The following is an 18,766-nucleotide window of genomic DNA, read 5'->3' as shown; positions in this document are numbered from 1 at the left end:
CCACCTGCCTCAGATGACTTGAATCTCCTGCCATATTTCCCCGCCCCCCTCCTTTGCCCTAATTCTCTATCTTTAGTTATTCAGAAGGGCAAGTATCACCCTCCCCCTGCCCCACCCTAAGATGACTTGGCAGTGACCCAGCTGGTTCAGAGAGCAGTTTGTCATTTCCTCTCAACACCCTCAGTGGAATCACTGTGTCTGTCACATTCATAAGTTATTATTGTCATTGTTTTAGGAGTTTCTAGGATCTGCATAAAGAGATGTATAAAATAGTCTTTGCCTGTCCTTATAGAAGTTGCTATCTAGAGGGAGTGAATGTTCAATTACAGAAAAATGTAGTAAATGCTAAGAAAGGAAAAAAATGTTGGTTGTTTGAAGAACATACAAGGGTGGACACTTACCCAGTCTTGGGGGTACAAGAAGGGCTTTCCAAAAGTGGAGTCTAAGACCTAAAGGAGGTGAGTGATAGGAAACCTAAAACAACAGTGGCTTACAAAGGTGGTTTATTTCCCTTTCCTGTAAAAATCCAGAGGTGGGCATCCAGCAGTGTCATGGGGCATGGGGCTCCATGGTGTCAGGACTCAAGCTCCTTCTATTTTGTTGTGTGGTCAGGTATGGCCTCTTGTCTCATGGTTGCCTCATGGTTCAAGATGACTACTCTAGCTCCAGCTATTGCACCCACATTCCACAGTCCAACATAGTACCAGTAAGTGAAAGGACTGCTGAATATAAACTCAAGCTAATCCATCAGTAGGGTCTTCTAATTTTTTACCCCCAAAGTAATATAAATACAGGATTAAAAATTATATAGCACAAAAGGGTTTATAACAAAAGGTTAAGGTCATCTGCCCTCGCCCTCCTCATCCTCTAGAAACAGTTTCAGCCCAGCTTTCTGGCAGCTGCTGTCAATGGGAGCCACTCTGACATTATGTTCAAAGCGAAATGTTTGTAAAACCAGCCATGGCATCCCTCAAAAGAGTTACTGGTGTCTCAGAAGGGTCAGTACCTTGAGACTGCTTTCCTCACTGATCCCTTCCATGGTCTAACAGGTGACCTCTCGTTGGAGAAGGGTGATCACCTGACCCAATGGCCGTTAATTCTTAGGAGGCCTGGCAGCCTATGAGGAGGCAAGAAAGAGTAAACTCTGCCCAATAGGCGCAACGGTGATTATCTTAGCCAATCAGATCCACTCTCTCTAGAATGTGAAATAGAAATTTGAGACTGAAAGAGTGTTAACACAAAGAAAAAAGAACAGAGTCAAATAAGAAGAATGAGACCTAGAATATTGCTGTTCCTGGCACTATCACCACCCGTGGATTTTATTGTTATGTGACCCAATAATTTCCATTTTGCAGAAGCTGTTTGAGTTGGGTTTCTGTTACTAGAGACGATGGTCTTAATTCAACATCCCAATAAGGTTTTGAATTTGGGTGGCACGGTTTCCTTGGTCTAAGAAGCTCTCGTTCCGGGGGTCCCATTTTTACAAAGCTGCAATTTATGGACGCTGCTGAGAGGCAGACGGGGAATGGGCTTCATCTCCAGGCCTGGTTGCCCAGTACAAACTGCCTAGAGAAGAGAGCGCTAGCATCAGGCCCTTGCTTCAAGGCACCGGCCTCATGATTCTGCGCAAGTGAGGATGGTTAAGGCCATCTGTTATTTTTAAAGCACTACCCATACAGAATGGACTAAATGTAACCTAGGGTCTCGGGAAACAGGTTACTTTTCGGGAAGTTACTCAAGTGTTGTTCGCCAGTCAGTTCCAGACTGACAGCCACTGCTGTTGGCCAGGGGACACTTAGGACTGCGATCACTCCAGCCCCGGCCTGGGGGTTTCGCAGTCTCAGCTCAGACCATCTAGGGAGTCCCTCGGTGCTGGGATTCCATTTGTTTCCTTTCGGGTCTCCTTTGGGCCACTTTGAGCAGCACCCCCCAAGGCCGAGCTCTCTTAATAAAGGAGACCCTCTCCCGCCTACCAGAGAATCGGCAGACGCTTGCGCAGGCGCACTCGCACAGGGCGGCTTGGGTTCCGCCCAATGGGCGGTGTCCCCTCTGGGGGCGGGGCAATGGCCTGCGAGGGGCGGGGCCAGGCTCCACCAAGCGCTGGAGGGATCTCGTGGGCCTTCCCGTAGGTGTGGTCCCGGGTGGCAGCGAGAGTGTGTGTGGGGGGGGGGGGGACCGGGCGACGGTGTCGGGGTGACTCAGAGGCCCCTGGCGCACACAACGTGCTGCGGGACGAGTGGCGTGGACCCCAGCTCCCAGCGCCCGGACGTTGGGGGGGGGTCACATCCGGCGGGAGGGGGCGGGCCTCGTGGACCCCGGAAGTGTGGGCTCCGGCTGCGATTTAACCCGCGACGGCGTTAGCGGCGACGGCTGCGGCAGGGGTAGGTGAAAGGGGCCCGGGGAGGGGCAAGGACGGGGATGGGGGCGGCGCTGGCAGTTGCTCCCGGCGCGCCTCCGCCTGCTCGCTTCACCTGGCAGAGGCTGGTGATTGGGCGCGAGGGGCGCGTGACTCCAGCGGAGGGCCGGAGCCCCTGCCGCTCGCAATGGGAAGGCGGGAAGGAGGGAGGCAATGCCCGAGCTCCCCGCGCACGTCGCGCCTCCACTACCCCCCCCACCTCACCGCCACCTTTCACCCTCTACCCCGTACTTGAGCGCCCTGCTGGTCACACTTCTGGTGACGTTAGAGCCAGTTTGCCCATGTATAGGCGGGGAAACAGCCTAAGAATGGGGTCTGACTTGCCAGAGGGAGTCCAGCGGCAGAATGGGGTCTGAGGGACGCTCTGGTCTTTTAACTCTCTGGGCTATACCCTTTCTCCAGGGCAGTGAGGTTGTGGCTTTTCAGCCTAGATTCTGTTCTTATCCTTTATTCTGGACCCGGACTTGGGCTGTACAGCATCACTGACCACTCCCTAGTTCTGGGCCTGCTGGGTACAGAGGTCATTGGTGTTTGTGAATCTCCAGCGTGTGCCTGGTTCCTCCTGAATTTAGAGAGCAGTGGTGTGTGTGTGTGTGTGTGTGTGTGTGTGTTACTGGCAGAGTTGACTCTACACCTCAGGGTTTCAGTCCCTGAGACTAGGCAGTGCTTTCTCAGCTACACAATGTCTGGGCTCACTCACCCTGGGAATGTCCACTCTTAGCTCTGGAAACTTCAGAAACTCACTTCCCTTCACTTCAGCAATATCCCAGTAGTACTGTTGCTGACTCAGGCCTTTTCCACCCTCTTCACTGGCTCCCTGCCTCTTACCCAGGAGTCCCATTTCCTACTGGTGCACCCAAGATGCTGCCACCTGACTGTCAGGCTGTGACTGTCAGCGCTAGAGCTGGAAGTGGTGGTGACCAAGGGTTTGGAAAGGAAAGACTTTCTTTGTCTGTTGTCCAAAGCTGTGACCCTGTACAGGCCTGAACTCTGGTTCTGGGTGGGAGTGAGGACTTGGAGTGAAATACTGGACCCTGAAGTGAGAGTTCTTGGCTGTCATAATGTCCAGAAAAGCTTTTTTCCTAGATTATCTGAGAAATCTGGCTTGGTGCCTTTGTAGTTTCCGTTAGGTAGAAATTTTTCTTTGTAGATTTCATCTGGGCAGCTTCTGGTGGCTGTGTTTTTCTGTTTTTGTTGTTTGTTTGTTTTTAAGGTAGCAAAAGCTCTGACTTCTTGCTTGGCTGCCATGTGCTATTGGCAGTGTTCTGGGGGCTTTGTGAACATACTGGATTCTGGGAACACTCAAGGTAGATGGTGAGCCGATTTTGCAGATGAAGTAAGTGGGTAATAGAGATGTTAGGTAGGGTGCTACAGCCAGTAAACGGCCAAGTTGGGATTTTTAACCCGTCCGTCTTATTTCCAAGCTAATGTATCTGCTGGATGTTAAGAATCATCTGTGATGCTTGTTAGAGATACAGAGCCTCATCTCTGGATATTCTTGCTTAGATTCTGGAGAGGGACCCAGGAATTTGTATTTTTAACACTTGCACTGGGTGATTCTTACTGTAAGGCAAGTTTGGGAAGCACTGCCTTAAGGAGTTTGTAGATTTGCTGAGCTTGGAAGTGAAATTATTTCTAAGGCATCTTGTTATTTTTTTGCTTATTGCTGTGTAATTTGCTAATCTGCCGTTAAAAGGGCATTGGGGGCTTCCCTGGTGGCGCAGTGGTTGAGAGTCTGCCTGCCGATGCAGGGGACACGGGTTCGAGCCCTGGTCCGGGAAGATCCCGCATGCCACGGAGCGACTAGGCCCGTGAGCCACAACTACTGAGCCTGCGCGTCTGGAGCCCGTGCTCCGCAACAAGAGAGGCCGCGATAGTGAGAGGCCCGCGCACCGCCATGAAGAGTGGCCCCCGCTCGCCGCAACTAGAGAAAGCCCTCGCGCAGAAACGAAGACCCAACACAGCCAAAAATAAATAAATTAATTAAAAAAACAAAAACAAATGTTCAAGTACACTTGGTGTCTTAAAAAGAAAAAAACAGGGCATTGGGGTAGCTAGCTGTATGAATCATCTCTTGAACCCTGTTGGCCAGTCCTAGTAGGGTTTTTCCAGACTGACCTAATCAGGTCAGCAAAGACCTTGTTTTAATCCGATTGGATCTCTGTTCGGAAATTCTTTTAGTTTCTCCTCAGAGTCTGGAGTTTTCAGAAGGTTCCAGTTCGTTCCTGGATAGTTGCCCCTTGACAGAGAGATCTCCGTAAAGGCAAAGGTCTGTGAGGTTTTGGGAGCTTTAAAGGCATGTTTATTTAGCAGGTGTTTCCTCCACTGCGTTTCTCTCCCCTTTCACTGGTTTACGTCAAAGGCTTGAGCAAATACCAAACAGCTTTGTTTATTGTGATTTAGCTGGAGCTGACAAGTGGAGTCCCTGGGGCTTAGGATGGGCCAGACAGGGGAGGAGAGGGGACACTGAACCATGGAAGTCAAACAGATAACCCAGGTCAGTTATGCCTAGCATTGAAGACATGTTAAGTACTGCTAATTTATCTGCTCCCTCCTGGACAGAATTAGAAGTAGTGAAAGAGGCAAAGTCAGCATTATGCTGTTACTTTATTCTTCCTCTGTCCAGTGAACATTGATTTCTAATTTAATCTCTTTGTAAACAGAGGATGTACTTTGTATGCTTTGAATCGTTTTAATTTACTGTTCCATACATAAACATTTTGGGGTGTTATGTCCTTTTGATGAATTGACCTCCTTTATCATGAAATGACCCTTTTAATCCCTGATAGTGTTCTTTGCTCTGAAATCTACTTTGTCTTGTTATAATATAGCCAATCCAACTTAAAAACAATTTAGTGCTAATGGATTGATATCCAGAATATTTGAAGAATTCCTACAACTCAACAGTGAAAAAACAAACAACCTGATTAAAGTGGGCAAAGGACTTGAATAGACATTTCTCCAAAGAAGCTATACAGATGGCCAGTAAGCACATGAAGATACTCAACATCACTAGTCATTAGGGAAATGTGAACCAAAATGACAATGAAATACCACTTCACACCCATTAGAATAACTATTGTTAAAAAAAACCCAAAAAAACACCAGAAGTATTGGCAAAGATGTGGAGAAATTGGAACCCTTATTTATATTACTGGTGGGAATGTAAAGTGTGCAGTTGCTGTGGAAAACAGTAGGGCAGTTCTTCAAAAAATTAAAGATAGAATTACCGTATGATCTAGCAATTCCAATTCTGGGTGTATACCCTAAAGAAGTATAAGCAGAGACTCAAACAGATATTTGTACACCAATGTTTCTGGCAGCATTATTCACAGTAACCAAAAGGTAGAAGCAACCCAAGGGTACACTGACGGATGAATGGATAAACAAAATGTGATACATGCATACGATAGAGTATTATTCAGCTTTAAAAAGGAAGGAAATTTTTGACAACATAGATGAAACTTGAAGAAATAATGCTAAGTGAAACAAGTCAGTCACAAAAGCATAAATATTGCATGATTCCTCTTATATAAGGTCCCTAGAGTAGTTAAATTTACAGAGACAGGAAGAATGATGGTTGCCCAAGGCTGGGGGAAGGGAGGAATGGAAGTTAATGTTTAATGGGTACAAAGTTTCAGTCTGGGATAATGAAAAAGTTCTGGAGGTAGATGGTGGTGATGGTTGTACAACAGTGTGAATGTATTTAATGTCACAGAACTGTACACTTAAAATGTTTAAAATGGTAAATTTTATGTTTTACCACAATTAAAAAAAATTGATAGGGATTTTAAAAAATTAAGGTGGTATATCTCTTTACATCCTTTTACTTTTGGACTATTTGTGTCTTTATTTTTAAAGTGGGTTTCTTGTAGGCAGCATATAGATGAGTTTTGCATTTTGTGAAATCCAGTCTTAAAAATTCTGCCTTTTAATTGGGATGTTTAGACCATTTACATTTAATGTGATTATTAGTGTAGTTGGGTTTAACTCTCAAGGTCCTTCTACTCCGCCATCTTGCTCCAGATCATATGTTTTAATTTAACATGAGCATGTCACTTGGGCTGTTTCCCTTGCAATTCCCTCTGACAGCTGTGCTCTGAGTCCAAGATGTGCTCTGAGTCTACTTGTTGGGTAGACATCCTGTCAGAGGTTCCTCGGTGGGGTGCAGTTGCCTGAGGGGCAGGCCTTGAATCTGAGACACATGGGGTGCTGGGCACTGGGCCCTGGTGGGCTCCATCTCTGCTTTAGAGCGCAGCGTCTGGGGGATCTGCTTGCATCCGGGGCCCAGGTTACGTCTCCTACCCGGGTTTGCGCCTGAAGGGTTAATGACTCTAGCTGGGTTATCATCTTGCTGCTTGTTTTCACTCTGTTCCATGCTCTTTCTTCCCATGTCCCTTTTTTCCTGACCTCCCTGGGACTGAGCAGTTTTTATGATTCCATTTTATTTCCTTTGTTAGTTTATTAGCTGTAACTAACTGTTTCTTTTTTAAAAAGTGGTTGCTTGGGAATTCCCTGGCGGTCCAGTGGTTAGGACTCAGCACTTTCACTGCCGTGACTCTTCACTGCCGTGACTCAGGTTCAATCCCTGGTTGGGGAACTAAGATCTGGCAAGCTGTGTGGTGCAGCCAAAAAAATAAAAAGAACAAGAAAAGAAAAAGACTGGTTGCTTTAAGATTCGTAGTACACATCTTTTTTTTTTTTCACTTTATTGTGCTTCACTTTATTGCACTTTGCAGATACTGTGGTTTTTTGTTTTTTTTTTATAAATTTATTTATTTGTTTATTTATTTTTGGCTGTGTTGGGTCTTCGTTTCTGTGCGAGGGCTTTCTCCAGTTGTGGCAAGCGGGGGCCACTCTTCATCGCGGTGCGCGGGCCTCTCACTGTCGCAGCCTCTCCCGTTGCGGAGCACAGGCTCCAGACGCGCAGGCTCAGTAGTTGTGGCTCATGGGCCTAGCCGCTGCGCGGCATGTGGGATCTTCCCGGCCCGGGGCACGAACCCGTGTCCCCTGCATTGGCAGGCGGATTCCTAACCACTGCGCCACCAGGGAAGCCCTGTGTTCTTTTTTTAATAAATTAAAGGTCTGTGGCAATCCCACATCAAACAAATCTGTTGGCGCCACTTTTCCAACAGCATTTGCTCACTCGCTTCATGTCTCTGTGTCACATTTCGGTAGTTCTCGCAATATTTCAAAGTTTTCCATTTTTATTATATTTGTCATGGTGACCTGTGATCAGTGATTTTTGATGTTACTACTGCAAAAGATTATGATTCACTGAAGGCTCAGATGAAGGTTAGCATTTTTTTAGCAATAAAGCATTTTTAATTAAAATTATTTTATATATAATATCAGCCGCTATTCTTGATCACTTCAGGCAGGAGGGGAATTCTTTTTTTTTTAACATCTTTATTGGAGTATAATTGCTTTACAATGGTGTGTTAGTTTCTGCTATATAAAAAAGTGAATCTGCTATATATATACATATATCCCCATATCTCCTCCCTCTTGCGTCTCCCTCCCACATAGTATGCATCTTTAACCTGTCACAGTCTATCATCAAGTGATCTTGTACATCACTTTACACTAACAATAGTATACTCTCATTTCCTCCCTCCTGGCCTTTATGCTGTTGTTGTCACACGTTTCACTTCTATGTGTTATAAATCCCGCAATACATTATTACTGTTTTTGCTTTAAACAGTGAATTATTTTGTAAAGAGGTTAAAAGAAAGGAAAAGCTCTTTTATATTTACTTTTTAATATATATTACATGTTTATCATTTCCAGTGCTCTTTATTCCTCTCTGTAGATCCAGACTTCCACTTCGTTTTACATTCCTTCTGACTTGAGGACTTTTAAAAAACATTTCTTATTCTGCTGGTCTGTTGGTAATGAATTCTTTTAGCTTTTGAATGTCTGAGAAAGTCTTTATTTTGTCTTTGTTTTTGAAAGATATTTTTCCTGGGTATAGAATTCTAAGTCAGTTATTTTTCTTTCAGCATTCTAAGATGTGGTTCCAGTGTCTTCTGTCTTACATTGTTCTATGAGTAATCTGCTGTTGTTCTTATTTTTTTCTTCTTCTATTCTTATGTGTCTTTTTTCCTTACGGCTACATTTCTTTTATTACTGGTTTTAAACAATTTAATTATGATGTGCCTTGGTGTAGTTTTCATATTTCTTGTGCTTGGGTTAATTGAGTTTTTGGATCTGTGGGTTTAAAACTTTCATAAAATTTGAAAACTTTTCAGCTAGTAATTCGTCAGGTATTTTCTCTATTCTCTTCTCTCTCTCTTCTTTGGGGACTCCAGTTACATGTATTTTAGGATGCTTAAAGTTGTTCCACAGCTCTCTGATTCTCAATTTATTTTTTCCCCCATCTTTTTTTTTTTTTTTTTTTAATTTGTGGTTTGTTTTGCGTAGTTTCAATTGCTCTTTCTTTAAGTTCACTGATCTTTTCTTCTTTAGTGTCTAATCTGTTGTTATTTCCACCTGGTATACTTTTTATCTCAGACATTTGTAGTTTCCATTTCTAGAAGTTTGATTTGGGTCTTTTTTATATTTTCCATGTCTCAACATTCTCAATCTTCTTTAGCATCTTGAATATATGGAATACGGTTGTAGTAACCATTTTAGTGTCCTTCTCTGCTAATTTTGTTATCTGTATTTTTGAGTCTGTTTTACTGATTGATTTTTTTCCCTCATTATGGATCATATTTTCTTGCTTCTTTGTATGTCTGGTAATTTTTGATTGGATATCAGATGTTGCGAATTTTACCGTTGGGTGCTGAATATTTTTGCATTTTTATAAATATTCTTGGCATTGTTTTGGGACACTGTTAAGTTACTTGGAAACAGCTTGATCCTTTGATGCCTCACTGTTAAGCTTTGTTAGCTGGCACCAGACCAGCCTTTAGACCAGGGCTAATTTTACCCACTACCAAGGCACTACCCTTTTCAGTGCTCTACTGATGTCCTGTGAGTTAGGAAGTATTTCCACTCTGGTGAGTGGGGACACAGATTAGTCTTGGCTCAGTTTGAGGCCCAAGGATTGTTCCCTCTAATCCTGACCAGTATTGTAAACACTCAGCAGAAAACTGGAGGGGGACCCCTGCAGATTTCCAGAGTTCACGGTGTAGCTCTCTCCTCTCTGGTATTTGACCCTGTGAACTCTGGCTACCTTGGCCTCCCTAGATTCCCAACTCTCTCTTCCCAACTTGGGGAGACTGTCAGGCTCTGCCTGGGTACTTCCTCCCTGTGCCATGGCCTGAAAACTCTCTCTAGGCAGTAAGTTGGGGCAATTGTAGAGCTCACCTCATTTGCTCCCCGCTCCCATGCCCCGCTCCCACCCAGGAATCCATCCTCTGCTGACAGATATCCAATATCTGAAAACTGTTGTTTCATTTATCTTTTCTCGTTTGTAGTTGTTTGAGGCAGGAGAGTAAATCTGGTCCCTGTTCCTCTAAGTTTGCCAAAAAGGGGAGGTTCCCATGCAGTCAGCACTTGCTGAGCGCCTTGTGTGTGCTAGGCATTGACCTCGGTGCTGGGATGCAGACGTGAGTGAGACGTGCACTGGGCCCTTGGAGAGCTCCCAGTCTTGCTGAAGAAACATGCTGATTCCTACGTAGTAATTGCTGCGTGGTACTTACAGGGCATGATGGGAGGGCAGGACGAAGTCTTTGGGAGAAGGAGCAAGGAATGCTTCCCAGAGAGCTGACAGTGAAGGATCAGCAGGCATTTTCAAACTAGAGAAGGTGTAGGAAAGAAATTTTAGGCAGAGGGAATAAGAGCAAAGGCAGGGCAGCAGAGCTGGGAACTCCCAGAGGGCAGGATCCTTGTTGTATTGATCTTTATAGATGTGGAATATTTGTCAGGTGATTGGAAGCATGTTGTTTGTTCTGGGAATAGGTAGAACAGAGAGTCAGGATGAAGTCCGCAGCCTATGGGGGAGAGGAGGGGGGTCTAGCTGGAAGGAGAGGCTCGGGGTCTGCTGGTGCAGGGCCTTGTAGGCCAAGCCAAGGAGCACAAGATTTTGAACGTGATCCTAAACACTGGTTTGTTTTTGTTTTTGTTTTTGTTTTTTTGGCTTCATCAGGTCTTAGTTGCGGTACGTGGGATCTTTCATTGCGGCACGGGCTCTTCGTTGGGGTGCGTGGGCTCCTCTCTCGTTCTGGTGCGTGGGCTCCAGAGCGCATAGGCTCTGTAGTTGAGGCATGTGAGCTCAGTTGCGGTGCGTGGGCTTGGTTGCCCGGCGGCATGTGGGATCTTATAGTTCCCCGACCAGGAATTGAACCCGTGTCCCCTGCATTGGAAGGTGGATTCTTAACCACTGGACCACCAGTGAAGTCCCAAACACTGGGTTTTTTAAAAAAAAAGTTTTCAGCAGGGTGCAAGAGCTCTGATCGACTGTGTTCTCCGGAGATTACTGGGGGATGTGGAAGAGGGCTGGCGAGGGCTGAGTCTGCTAGAACCAGGCAGACCAGCTGCTGGAGAGGCTGGCTTGTGGTGGACGTTCTGCACCAGGATGGACACGAGTCCAGAGCTGAGTGCGGCCGCTGGTACGGCATTGCCACCTCTAGCCTGTTTGACGATAGCCTTTGTACAGATTCCTGCCTGAGTCCAGAGTAGATTGGAGGAGGCTCGGGCCTGGTTTCTCTTTTTCTGTGGCTACACTGTTGCCCCCAACACACCTGCCTGCCTCTGCTGGAGCCAGAAGTTCGTAGGGTCAGACATTGCTGGCAGGGGTAGGGTCCGGAGCTGCCCCGCTTTATACTAGCCTAGGATGGCCCCAGATCAGCGAGGAAATAGAGTCTCATCATCTCGGACTTTGAACAGACACGCTTGAGTGACCCCATACAGACTCCTGTTATTTGTCCTGAGTGTGTCTTTGGCTTGACCTTAATCTTGATCCTTCCTTAAAGATGGTTGAACCTATTTGGTCAGCTTGATCTGCAGATTAGAAAGTGTGGGGTGGGGTGGAGGACTGACAGCTGCAGTGTGAGATCCCTTCTGAGTCATCTCAACAGTTGGGATGGAGGAGAAACAAATGGAAGTTCAATGGGAAGAAGCTTAGGATGGTTTTCTTTTCAAGTCAGAGCCAGGGACCAGACAATGAGGAGGCTTCTCTAAGTGGCTGGGTTGTGTTTTACCGTCAGGAAGTTTCAGGAACAGGCTGCTTGTTAGATGACCTGTTCCTTGGCCATCGTCTTGCTTGAAGCTGAATGCTGTTGATCTGAGTTATATCCAGCCATCTGAGTTCCGTCGCTCTGTTGACTGATGTGGTCTCTGGAGGAATCTTAAGTTTTCTCTCCTTAGTGTCCACGTGGGAAGGGCTTGAGTGGCAGAGGTAGGAATGGGCTGAGTGTGTGAGCTTAGCCACGGTGATGAGAATCATGACCCTTTATTGAGCCCAGCCTGAGAGCCGGGCATTAGACTTCCTGGGCACTAACTCATTTCATCCTTATAAAAGTCCTCTGTTACTGAAGAGACCGATGTATGGAGAGATGAAGTAAGCTGCCTCTGCCCTTTCTTGCTTCGTCTCGCAAAGACTCGTCCTGCCCGTGCTCTGTGAGTACACGTAGCATTTACTACACAGAGCCCTCCTTCCCTCCCTCTTTGCCCTGCTGGTGAGGCATCACTGCTGGAGGAGGGGGGCTTGGGCAGGGGATGGGGCGGGGAGTGTTGGGATTAGCAGAGGTGAGGGGTTAGGGCAGTGGTTTTCCAGCTGCCTTCTGACAGGGTGCCTCGGGGGCCCCCTTGAGGTCAAGGGGAAGACTGAGCTGGGAGAGTAGGGCTGTCCCCCTACGCCTTCGCCCAGAGCATGGCCTCTGTGATCTGTTCCGTGCGCTGGGGGTTTGAAAAAGTTTCGGAAAACAACAGGAGTGGGCACACCAGGCAAGTGGGAGAAGAGGATGGCGGCGGCACGTCCTGACAGCATGGCAGGCTGTGCTTAGGTGGCTCCCGGCTGGAGGGTCAGGGTGGGGGGAGATAAGCAGAAGAGGGAGGGAGGGAGGGAAGAGATGGCTAGCTTCAGGGAAGGCTGGAGGGCGTTGGAAGCAGTGTTTTAAAAAAAAATGAATCCAGAGGTGCCTGGCATATTAGAGGTGGGAAGACCCACTTGGAGTTTGTGGAAGGGCCGGGATGGATGCACCTAAAAGACATTGGAACAACGACTAGATAAAACCTGGTGGTGGACATCAGAGGTGAGGGAGATGGCCTGGAGAGTTAGAAGTTAGGGTGAGAAGCTTGAGGGTGCTGATGGAAGTGGAGGTTGGGAGGGGAGTCTAGTTTGAGGAGAAAAAAGGTGATGCGAGTGCCCCCTGCACTTGGCCCAGTAAGCGGCTCGTCATTCCTGGGTCTTGTCATTCGGGGGCCTGCCTCTGGGAAAAGAGGTGTCAGGTGGAGGATTCGCTCATGTAAATATCAATGTAAAGGTGATACTTTCCTTGCAAAAACCTTGTCCTGAGAGATTGTACATCCCTCCCGTAGATGGGCCCCCTTATATTTGTGGACCTTTGTTCAGATTGGTCTGGAGCCCGTTTCAGAAAGCCACACCCTTTGCTTCCCTCTGGGACCTGTTCTTTCAGAGTCCTCCCCCACGAGCCTAACTGGGTGCCTGGCAGGGTTGTCAGGCAGCATTTTACAACAGTAGGTTTTAAAAAGGTGTGAGAATGTATGAATTGATGCTACCTAGCGCTTGCTTGGTGGTTTTCCTAGCACCTCCAGAAGGTTTCGTGTTTATTTCTTGTTAAGTCCTCATAACCAGCCCATGAGGTTGGTAGAGTTAGTCCCATTCTACCAATAAGAAGCAGAATTAGGAGGCTGAATAACTTGCCCAAGGTCATGTAGCTAGTAAAAGGTCAAGCTGGGGTTTGAATCCAGAATATTGGGCTCTCAAGCCCTGAACTCTTTCCACTGCTTTTCACACTGTCTTAACTGTTCAGCATTGGGGGCTATGGAGGGAGCTCCAACTCCAATCCCAACCCCAGAAATTCCTTAGAAAGAATGAAAACTAAAAAAGTGTCCCTTCTGGAGCATACACACCAACTTTTCAGATTGTTGGGGCAGATTAATTCAATGGTGTTTTGGGCCAGGTGAGAAGCACATGATGGTTGGTTTGCTTTTATCAACTCCTGCGGGAAGTTAGGTGACTGAAGGCCTGGTTACTTGATCGCGTGGCTGGAATCATCCTGGGAAAAGAAAAATAGATCAGGTCAACATGTATTTCCTCATTAAGCAGCAGGCTTAGAAAGGTTTCTAAGGCAACCACAGGTGTTTCTGACAAGAGGGGTGGGATGGGGCCAGTTCCCTATAACATGTGCAGATTGAACTGTGCAGGTTGCTATGGTAACAGCTTCTTATGCTACCATAGGGAGACGTGGGAAACTTACAAGAAACCAAAGGCCTTTGCAACTCTCCTTGCAGTGTGATTTCAGGCTTGAAGTAGCTGGCAAGGAAAGGTTGGCTGGTAACGGAGAGGAGGGGTGTAATCGGAGCCAGTGCTTTAGCTCCTGGTGGAGTCAGGAAAACGGAAGCGCCTGGCTCAGTCGCAGTTCTGTGTCATGGTTCAGTGGTAGCGGTCATTTTGCTTGACTCAATATTGAGCCCTGGGGGTGTCAGGAGTTGCTTCTAATCATCGGATTGCCGCCCCCCTCCAGGAGGCAGAATAATTAATACTTGTTTAGGGCGCAGGAGCTTGCAAAGCCCTCTCAGAGCCGTTTGCTCATCCCAGGCACACATGCGATCCCCAAGGTGGGATTATCATCATGGTGCCCATTTTCCCGATGAGGAAACTGAAGTTAAGGGACTTGATCAAGGTCACACAGCTAAAAAGCTGAGGAGCCAAAGCGCAAACCTAGGGCATCAGTCCTCAAATTCTGTGTGTTTCTACTCTGCACCCAGCCAGGAGAGAGCTGGCACTAATTGTTTAGGCAGAAGCAAGGGGCAAGGGGCGCTGCAAGGCATCTCTAGGACTGGCACACCTTAACTCTGATCTGAGCACCCTCACACTTAGAAAATGCTGCGTTTTGCTTTCAGTCTTTACTTTTTTTTTTTTTTTCTGAGTTTATCCTTGCATAGGATCTGATATCAGTTGAAACTATTTGCTGTTGAGCTGAACAGTCCCGGGGTAGATCCCTGTTGAGCAAGAGCCATCAGTACCTTGCTTTCTTTTCCACCTGTTGAGGCCAGATCTGGGGGGCTGTCCTGAGGTGAGCGCTCGCCAGCATCCTCTCCCCACCGGGACATTCTGCAGCCTCCCCCTCGGGGAGTGGTGAGGAACGGCATCGCTCTGGCCTGGATCCACTAGGGGTAGTGTAGTCGCCTCTGGGCCTCGCTATCTTCCACTAGATCGTGTTCGCCGTGTCCGAGGTATGCGGAGCTCGATTTCGTCAAGATAGAGAGTAGTGGAAAGAAGTCGAGGCCAAGAGACGCAAGCAGCAGGGGCCAGTGGCTGGAGACTTTGCGTCCCCTCCCAGTGTTGTGTGGCTTCCCAAGGCCCAGGGGCTGCACCTGGAAACTGCCTCCTTGGTTCTGGCTGGCGCCGCTCTAGCTATGTCAACCCCCGCACAGTGCTCTGTGACAGAAGGTGGGCTCCAGGACACCTGAGAAATGTCTGTCACCTCCCCCCTCCCCTCCCCCCACCCCTCCTGTGGCATCTCTCCTCCTCGCATGTGTCTCTCTTGGAGGGTATGGTGTTGATTTCAGGTGACAAACCACAGCCCACCCTGTGTTTGTTACAACTTTGAATTGGTTACTGAAATTTAAAAGTGGGGAGATGTCACAGTGATCTGGATTTCTAGCCTCCCCTGGAGACCCAGCAGGTCTGGCAACGCTGGACCCACCCTCCTACCTGCAGGAGGTGCCTGAGCTGGGCTGGAGCCTGTGCTTTCAGGAAACACGGTGTCTGACATGCCTGCCTGGCCTGTGTAGGCATCTGGGTTTGTGACCTCTGTGGAGGTGAAAGCTGCAGAGGAGACAAAAGAAAGGAAGGAAGGAAGAAAGAAAAGAAACAAGAAGAGAAAGAAGGAAAGAAAGAAAGAAGGAAAGGAAAAGAAAAAGAAATGGGAAGGAGATCTAAAAAAGAGGGGCTATATGTATACGTATAACTGATTCGCTTTGCTGTACAGCAGAAACTAACAACATTGTAAAGCAACTATACACCAGTAAAAATTAATTAAAAAAAAAAAAAAGAAAGTTTTTTTCCCAGGGGTTGTTAGTGAGGAAACGGTGATGCATTTTCTCTTCTTGGTGGAGGGAACGCAGATTAACGCCTGCCCGTTTCCCACCTCGGTCCCGGTCTGATCTCCTTAGAGTTGGTGGTGTCGCCCCGCAAAGAGCTGTTGTCTCTATACCTGTGAATGCCGTGCAGCTGCCTCCCCCTTCTCAGCCCTCCTCACCCCGTCTCCGGCCTTGAGCATCTGCAGTAGCTCCCACGACGGCCCGGCTGTCGCCTGCCCCCGACCTTCTGATTCCTGTCCCAGCACGAATGGCTCCAGCGACGAGGACCTGTGGGCTTCTCACGCCCCCAGCCCTCAGAGCTGACCCCCTCCCCACTTCTCACTCTGCTCTCACCTGGATTCACCATGATTTGTTGTGAAGTGTTTCATTTTTTAAAACCAAACTGAGTTCCTAGAGAATTAGCATCAGTTTTTACATAAGGCTGTGTCTGGCACATAGTAAGAAGTCAGTAAATATTTATTTCCATCCCTCTGCTCCTATTTATCCTTCCTCCCTTTATCTGGGGCCTTGCCTTGTTCTTGGCATATAGTAATTGCTCATTAAATGTTTATTCAGTGAAGCAGGAAGAAATGAATGAAGGCTGAAAAAGTAGAAGCAGCCCCGTCCTCGTATCCCTGTGTCTCGCCCACCAGCTGACTGCCTGGCGCTCTCCCTGCCTCTGGCTGTTTTTCTGCAGGCATTACCCTGCGCTGTCTGTGTGCCGGCCTCTGCCGGGCCCTGGAAATACAAAGGTGAACGAGAATTCTCCTTGCCTTCAAGGAGCTTGCCTCTCCTCACTTTAACTCTTCTCCCCTGGGGCAGACCCCGGGTACCACCCAAGAAGTACCCATCATACTCCTGGGCGCCGTGGTAACTGGGAGGGGATCCAGCTCAGGGCGTGAGTGCCCAGGGCTGAGGTCGTTGGACTTGTCAGGCCTCCAGAAACAAAAGTGTATGGACTCTGCGTCCCTCAATAGCTCCGCAGTAACCCCCCAGTTCTCTCTACTTGGTGGCATCCCTGGTGGTCGTGGCCACTTTGAGAAGCTCTGGTTTGGATTTTTTCTGCCACCTTGGATGATCCAGAAGCAGAACACTGACGGCAACAGATGCCCAGACTTTGGGGGCACCTGCTTTATGGGCCTTGGGCAGAATATTGTCCTGTTCTCACCGCCCCCAGCCTCCCAACCTGTTTTTCAAATTATGAGAAGTGCTTGTTGCTCTCAGCCTCAAGCCTCATCCTTGGGTGACCCAGAATCAGGTGATATCTGTGGACTTCTGAAAGAAAGGCACCGGTAACTTCCAGGGGTGGACAGTGCTGTGATAAATCTCGTAGATGGAACTTGCCCGCTCCTCGGGCCTGAGATGTTGTCAGCGGGCACAGATGTGAGCCACCTCCACCCGGGAGGCAGGCACCGAGGAGGGCCCAGGTGATCGGTGACTTGCACGGGCTTGTAATCTCTGCATCTTGGACGACCTTATACCTAAACTCTACCCTCATCGCTCCCCTGTGTCGTTTGTGAAATCAAAATACCGGAGATGGGAAGGGACGCTGGCCTCTGGTGGTTCGACCTCAAGAGTTTGCAGGACCTTGGGCAATACAGCCGTTTATAGGACCTTGGGCAATACCCTTACTGTTTCTCTCTGACTTTCATTTCATCTCTGAAGTAGGGGTGATTATGCCCTGTGTTCACTTTACTTACTAGGCTGATTATATAAATTAATGGGAGAGTTTGCGAAGGGCTTTGAGCTGTGGGACCATCAGGGTCCCATTTGACAAGTAAGGAAAATTGAGTGGGGCACATTTGGGTGCGGGATCCTGAGCACACCTCTTCCAGAAGAAATGGGGACGTGTGGCTCTTCCACATGCCAGCAGCCTCTCGTGGAGCAGTGTGAGTGGAGGCGGCTGGGTGGGCAGAGCCTGGTGGAAGGAGCAGTGGGCCGGGTCAGGGCTCCTAGCTCTGGTGCCCCCTCTCTTGTCTCTATAGGCAAGTTACATGCCACTCTACCTTAATTTCACCTCCTGTGAAATGGGCATCATAGAGGGATGTTGAGTTAGAAACCAGAAAAGGTGGAATAAGAAGAAAAGCACTACAGCCCACATCCCACTATGGCCGAGTACATTTCACCTGAAAACTCGCTATATGGAAAGAGTCCGCTTCCAGTAGTGTCGAGGACTTCGGAATATGCAGGCTGATCTTGAGAGTTCATTCTAATGACCTGCATGAAATGAAGGTATTTCATACCTGAAGTTCTTGAGGCATTTCAAACATGCATGGCCTGCTTTGAAGTCTGCAATGAAAGGGAATTGACACAGGAGAGAGGCTTTTTATGACCGCAGGGCTGAGATGGTCTTTCTTCTTTCTGTATTTGAGAGTAGCCCTCTTTCCCAATCAGGGAATGGCAGAGATAGTCATCCCAGAAGGGTGGAGGAATGCCAGGTTCAAGGCTTTGGCGCATACCAGCAGAATGGAATCCTCTTCCCTGGCCCGGGGGCCTGATCCAGGGAGATCGTGGTCTAATTAGGCGAGCTGTGGGTTTCATTCCTTGCCTGTTTGGGGTGAGTTCTTGCTGTCTAAAAGACATGTGATTATCCAGATCACCAGGTAGATAGATGTTTCAGGGATTTTTTTGCCACGAGGAGTTTATTTTTTTGTAAACAACAGTTTCTTTTCTTTCTTTCTTTTTTTTTTTAAAAATATTTATGTATTTATTTATTTTTTGGCTGTGTTGGGTCTTCGTTGCGGCTCGTGGGATCTTTCATTGTGGTGCATGGGCTTAGTTGCCCTGTGGCATGTGGGATCTTAGTTCCCGGACCAGGGATCGAACTGTCATCCCCTGCATTGCAAGACCGATTCTTAACCACTGGACCACCAGGGAGGTCCCACCACGAGGAGTTTAAAGCCATCAAACAGAACCGGGTGTGGGGCTTCAGCTGGCAGAGGAACGTTATCATTTGGGCCGGTGGTTGGAGGGGAAGGCATCTCGGGGCCGTGTGTAGTGGTACAGGGGGTCACACACTTCAGCACACCCTGGAATCGTCTGGGGTGCTCCCTTGCTTATTTATTTCTTGATTGGCCACCATTCTTTATTGAACACAGGAAAGTCCCCTTTCTTGCTAAATATCTACAGTGA

General features: G+C 47.8%; 1 protein-coding gene across 3 annotated transcripts in view; it reads left to right on the top strand.

The window, feature by feature from the left end:
• The first annotated feature begins 2,081 nt into the window (after nucleotides 1-2,081).
• VPS37C (VPS37C subunit of ESCRT-I) overlaps nucleotides 2,082-18,766 on the top strand; it is a 29,885-nt gene continuing 13,200 nt past the window's right edge. The window contains exon 1 of one of the 3 annotated variants that reach the window (XM_068556393.1): nucleotides 2,082-2,125. The gene's annotated coding sequence lies outside the window, so the exon portion shown is untranslated. Of the gene's footprint in view, nucleotides 2,126-2,296; nucleotides 2,382-18,766 lie in introns of those variants that run through there. The other 2 variants (XM_068556392.1, XM_068556394.1) reach the window with 2 other exon arrangements.

Source organism: Eschrichtius robustus, chromosome 11 (genome assembly GCF_028021215.1).
Source record: "Eschrichtius robustus isolate mEscRob2 chromosome 11, mEscRob2.pri, whole genome shotgun sequence".
Lineage (NCBI taxonomy): Eukaryota > Metazoa > Chordata > Mammalia > Artiodactyla > Eschrichtiidae > Eschrichtius > Eschrichtius robustus.
The sequence above is the reverse complement of the archived record's forward strand: the minus strand, read 5'-3'. Positions and strand labels throughout refer to the sequence as shown.